The 6000-nt window shown below is 56.2% G+C and overlaps 1 protein-coding gene across 5 annotated transcripts in view; it reads right to left on the bottom strand.

Moving 5' to 3' along the window:
* Positions 1–2918: 2918 nt before the first annotated feature.
* Positions 2919–6000, bottom strand: part of FBXW11 (F-box and WD repeat domain containing 11) — a 103300-nt gene continuing 100218 nt past the window's right edge. For all 5 annotated transcript variants that reach the window (XM_045823904.1, XM_045823912.1, XM_045823919.1 and 2 more), the window contains one exon: positions 2919–5381. The gene's annotated coding sequence lies outside the window, so the exon portion shown is untranslated. The remainder of the gene's footprint in view (positions 5382–6000) is intronic.

The following is a 6000-nucleotide window of genomic DNA, read 5'->3' as shown; positions in this document are numbered from 1 at the left end:
ACTGAATTATTCTTAGTAACAAACTGACCAAAATACCTTGGTATAAACACTGTCCACCCGCTCCGTCTCCCTTTGCCCCGCCCACTGCACAAAGCCCAGGCCCTGGTTTCTGACTCCCGTCCTCTCGGGGGCAGGTCCTCACTGGGACCGAGTGTCAGCTCCTGCCTGTTCTCCCGGCTCGGACAAGCCCCAGGCCACTGGAGCACACTTAACGCTGTCTCACCTCACACCACCCTGAACCCGGCTGACCCTGGTCACTTTCTCTGGTCCGGTAGGACGTTCTGTTCCACCCGTTTCAACGCCACCACTGAAGCTACCGAGCGCCAACTGTGCGCCAGGCACTGCAGGTTGTCAGTGAACCCCTCCCCCTCGGTGAGGAGGCCCAGGTTCGGGGCGGGAATGCTCTAGCCCCCCCGGAGCCTGCTGCCTGTCCGGTGGCAGAGCGCCGACCCGAGCCAGGGGTGCCGGCCCCGAGTCGTGCTCTTTCCCGCTATCCCGCAGACCAGGGACCCCCGTGGGGTGGTCCCCGTCAGGACCCGACGGCTGCAGCGTTGTGAAAGCGTTCCTTCCCAACCCCTGAGCTGCAGGGGGTTTGGGGTGAAACACAGTCCCTGAGGACCGAAAGGTCTGCCAGGTCGGAGGAGGTGAAGGGCGGGGCTGGGGGAGCTTACGTTGGCCCCCCCCCCCCACCAGCTGGCATCAGAACAGCGGCTCTAAGCCATCTGTAAGGCGCCCCCACTACCGATGGAGTCTCTGGCTCTGTCCCTCCCCGTTCCTCCGAGCCCAGCGTTGACATACCTTCTCGGCTGTGCTGGGTGCCTCGTCGCACCTTCAGGCAGGTGGACACCTGGACGGTCACACACGTCGTCATCCCACAGGTGTGTGCTGAGGCCCTCGACCCAGCTCTGCGCAGAAAACGAGCTGCAGCTCGGAGACCTCGGGGCTCCCAGAGTTCTCTGCGGCCGGAAGACCTCGTGATTTCAGGCCTAAATCCTGCCCCACATGAAACCAATCCCAGCCCAATAGCAGGCAGCTGGGCTGGGAGCTCAGTGCCTGCAGATGGGCCGCCCGCTCCCGGCTCCTCCTCCTGTCTTGTCAAACACCTCCCTCTCCCGGCATTTTCACCCACGTGCAACGAGGGATGGATGTGCGCTGGTCACTGGCCTTTCACAGGCCTTTTCCCCCGTTTCTCTGGGATCGCTCCTGTTCTTCAAGACTTCAGCCACCGGACGCGGGCACGACGCTTCCGCGGGCCACTGCTACGAATGCTCGAGATCATGTCAGTTCAGCGACGACAACCTGGTGCTGCACATTAAAAAAAAAAAAAAATCCCCAAAAAGCGGAAAAAAAAAAACAAACCACCCAACTTTTCTAAAGTGGGTGTCTACGTCACGTGGGTTCCACCTTTCTAGAAAACGTGGACCTGCTGTCCCTGGTCTCCATTCCACGAGGCCACACCCCGCGGGAGCCGGGGCCTGTGCCCTCCAGGACTCGAACGAGGGAAACCGTCTTTCACACACAGAACCGCTAGGACCCAAAAGGGGGTATAGGCACACAGCTAATCAGTACCAGCGGGACCGGCCAGACGGCCCGACTCCCTTCCTCCTTCGTGACGGGAAATTCAATCGGCCGACGTGGCAAAGCACCACTGGCCTCCGACTACAGATCCCGGTTCCCCAGAACCTCCATCATGACCGTGGGGTGCCTTCAGAGCTGGGAGTGCCTTGCAGCCACACCTCCCCCACCGGGGGGGCGGGGGGACTCGTCTTCACGAACAGCAGCTGCGTGAGGGCGGGAGACGAGCAGACAGGTGCAGGCGGAAGGTCTTCCCACTCGGCAGCGAGGTCGGACACCTGCGAAGGGTCAGCCCACACCAGCCACCAAGCTCATCTCGCTGGGCACGAGCAGGGACAGAGAGACCCGAGTGAAAGGAGAGTAAAAGGCAGGACGCTACCCAATGGCCCACCCTCAGGGAACTAGCTAAATACCTTCACGGTGCGTCCTTATACCCAAATACTAGGCAGCCAGGGACAAAAGTGACATCGGCTTACATGTCCTGACATGGCCAGATCTCCCGAGGCGTGTGAGATGAAAAAGCAAGGGGCAGTGCGTGTATAACACACGGCCATTACTGTTACATGGCGGTGGTGGGGCATGTATGTACACACACACACCCTTCTACACAGAGTATTATCCGTGTAAGATATGGGAAAAACTGGTTAACACTGACCGGGGACTGAGGATTAAGGCAGAAAACCACTTCCACCCTTCTTTTTATGGTTTATACATTGGTTTCCTTAACTATATGCAAGTTGCATGTTTTTAAAACTTTTAACAACAAAAAAAGATGGGGGCAGCAAGGTCTAGAAACACTCTAATTTCATCCTCCAAGTCCACAGCACCCCACTGGTGGACGAATGGGGGCAATCTAGCCACTGGGAAAACACCCGCGACCTCCTGGGGCTTTGCGAGCACAGCCCTGCAGACTCGGCCATGTGCTTTCTGACCCAGGGCTCACGCAGTGAGGCTGGAACCCACGGACAGTGGAAGCAGGGGGGCAGCTGCGAGTCAGCCCTGCCCCCTCACCAGGAAGCAGAGATGGGCTCACGCCGGGGGCTGGGGCCGGTGTCCTGCCTCTGCAGGGACGTGTGAGGCCAGGGCAGCGCTCGTGGGAGGTGGGCTCGTGGGGGAGGGGCGCTAAGCCAGCTCCCAGGACGGCCCCCGAGGCCCAGACTGGCGGCTGTCCCACAAGTTCTCACGGGCCAAAAGCCGTCTGCTTTCAACCTCATTTTACAGGGCAGATGATTTTTTAAGTCTATAAACTTAAATTGTATGTCACTGAATTAGTAATAGCACACGACAGGGTTTTGTTTTGTTTTGGGTTTTTTTTTTTTTTGGAAAAATTTCTTAACAGAACATCAGGAGTATTGCAACACTTTATTTAAAGAGTATTGGCGTTGAATTAGTAGCTGAAGTAACAATTGCATGAAGCCAGATTAGATGTACTGCATAATACTCATACTTGATTTATTGACATTACTTAGCAATTTATTGGACAAAGGTCAACTTTTTGTTTTTTATTAAGCACATTCCACAGTACAAAGCTGTCATGAATAATATCTGTACAATTTAACAGCTTCAATAGCTGTTCAGACACAAATTTATTTCAAACAGATAATTGGCAAACATAATTAATTACAAGTTAGAATCAGACTATCCCAGTGCTTTAAAACATTAATATAGCAGTAATTTACACTTGCTCAATTATGGGTTAGCAAAATAAAGTCCAGAGTACGGCTGGGAATTACTACTATAATCCCAGAAAGTCGGAATTCCTTGGGTGCCGAAGTCCCCTGCTCTAGTTTTAGTAGGCACGATTCAAAGGGTGTGTGCATATTCGAAGGCCATGATCTCCCAAGGAACGAGAACTGTTATATTGAACATGCAAAAACAACAACGGAAAGTCCACTCGTCCAGGAGAACTGCCGCCCCCCACCCGCCCCCGGGCTCTCCCCGCTGGTCCGCCAGGGCGGCTGCAAGGTGACCGGCGCCGGAGAGTCACAGCACTCTCACGACTGCTGTCAGGCTTACAACACCCGCCTTACGCATGGAGGCCCGTCTCTTTACACTTTGAGGCTCAATTTCTCAAAAACAGAAATTCAGTCACGGGGGAGGGAAGGATGAGTCTAGAAAAGGGGAAAGCAGAGCCGACTCGATAAACAGATCTCGCCCGCGTGCCCGCCCCCGCACCGTGATCAGCGCGGGGCCCGCACGGGCCCGGGGCTCGCCTGCAGCAGCGAGGGCTTCCCCGGGCGAGGTGTGGCGACAGGAGGTTCGCATTGGTCCTTTAACACGTTACCGACATCCCATGATCTTTGGAAACAATGGCGAGGGGCCAATCAACACCTGATATCGGATGAGGGAAGGGGGGGCCGGCCACCGCCCAGGCCCTTTCCACGCTCGGCCAGCGTGGCAGCGCCACCCACGCACTCAGGCCGCGGGCGCTCCGGAGCGCTGGGAACCTGCCGGACCCACAGCAGCAAGGGACACCCGAGGTGACGGGGACGGGATCTGTCAGTCTGAGGCTTCGCACCGCACGGGAGTCCCCTTCCACTCGAGACGCGCCCCCGAGCCAGCCTCCCCCGGCGCCTGGGCTTCCACACGCAGCGGGGCCCGCTCGCGTGCCGACGGGCCGGGGCGTGCGACTCCCAGGGCCGGCGGGCACGGGCCTCCCTGCCCTCCCCTCCCCTCCCCTCCCCGGGGTTCCTAACGCACAGAGTGATGGTGTCGGCCGGGAGGTCCAATGAACACTGTGGGACGTGACCGCCGGTACTCAGGAGCACTTCTGAGGAAACGAGAATAATGTTCGGGTACCTCTCTACCGCGTGTACTGCACAACGAATAAAACGTTCGGTGTTGAACTTCAGAAATCACACTGTAAAACAGGATTCCCATTAAAAACACACTCCACACGCACACAATGACAATGACGAAATAAAAACGCCGTATGAACACTGCAGGAAGGGTTCTAGGCAGCCCACGCCAGCCCCGGCGCCGGGCCCTGGAGCCCGGCCCCCGGCCGTGTGCGAACACACTCTGCATTAGTGTCTCGGGCCCGGGCCCTGGCTCCAGCCACCTCGAGGTTAAACTGTTATGTACATCTTATCTACATGCGGATACAGGATTTAAATTAGGAGGCGAGCACGCGTGTACAGGTGTTACCCTACCAGATACCGGGAGATGGCTGGGCACGGAGAACAGTTAACGAAAAGAAGAGCTATGTTAAATACAACCTGGCTCACAGTCCTTTAAATTAAGAGAAATGGTACGGAAAGGAAGTGTAACCCCAAAAACGTCCCCAACGCAACCCAGAGAAACTTTCCCACAGTCCGCACGTCCCTAACGCAAGTCAGAACGCAGAGTGGCGTGGACGGTCAGAAGGAGACTCCTGCAGAGGAGAGCCCTGGACATTCTGGGTAGGTGTTTGGCACCCAAAATTTCACCAAAGGATGCTGTTTCTGATATCAGATCAAAGTGCAAAGCAACATAAATTAGAGGCCAAGTCTTCTCTTGACCGTCAATTTACTTCCGGAGAACAGCCTGTGTGTTCCGTTCACACGGACAGGTTACACGGGAAGCAATCGGTTTTTTTCACGGATGGGGGAGGGATGGGCTGCTGTCCTGCTTGAAGTCAGTGAGGCCAAGGTGTCCTTCTCAAAGTGGAGGCCGGAGTCGGAGGTGGGAAAGGTCGGTGCTTGAAGAGTTAGGCTGCTTTGCATCTACCCAGCGTCTAGAACCAATTCCAGCTTCGAGACTCAGCTGTGAAGAACTCCCTTAGGCATTTGGTAGCCGTGTAGCCAGTAGTTCAAGACTAGGAAACCCTGGGGGAAAAAAAACACCGAGTGAGTAGGGACGCCATGCCGGCCGGACAGGGAGCACGCACTGCCGCGCACACAGCCCCGGGCTGGTCTTCCAATGGTCGGCGCCGCAGGGACAGAAGCGGCGGCTGCTCCTGGGTCCTGCCCGCCAGGTGTCGCATGCACCCCGCCCCCAGAAACCCTGTCGGGTGCGAACTCTTACAGCCGCACCACGAAGCAGACCACTGAGGCTCAGCTCAAGGCATCGGGTAGGTGAGTTGGTAGGAGTGGGGGCTCAGAGCAATGCCCGAGCCTACAGCCCGCCATCTCTCAGTGCGGCTGCCAAACGGTATGCCTCTAACAAAATACGCTTCGGTCAATTTTGTACTTAGCATACTCCTTCAGGGCATTCAGAACCTACCAGCGCCTGCCTCATGTCCTCCTCAAGGTGCTATCATTGCGGACAAAAATATGCAAAGCTAGTGAATGAGGTAACTGTTCCACACAGAATGCTGACCGTCAGAAACTACCTCCCTGTGAAAGGAATCATTAATTAAAGGACAGCAGTACAGAGGAAAAGGCCATTAAACGGTCCAGACGTGTTGACCATGACTCTGAGCCAGCGACACACTTCAGTCACAAC

Source organism: Phyllostomus hastatus, unplaced genomic scaffold (genome assembly GCF_019186645.2).
Source record: "Phyllostomus hastatus isolate PE091 unplaced genomic scaffold, TTU_PhHast_1.1 phas_contig_150, whole genome shotgun sequence".
Classification (NCBI taxonomy): Eukaryota; Metazoa; Chordata; class Mammalia; order Chiroptera; family Phyllostomidae; genus Phyllostomus; species Phyllostomus hastatus.
This window is presented reverse-complemented; position numbering and strand designations above follow the sequence as displayed.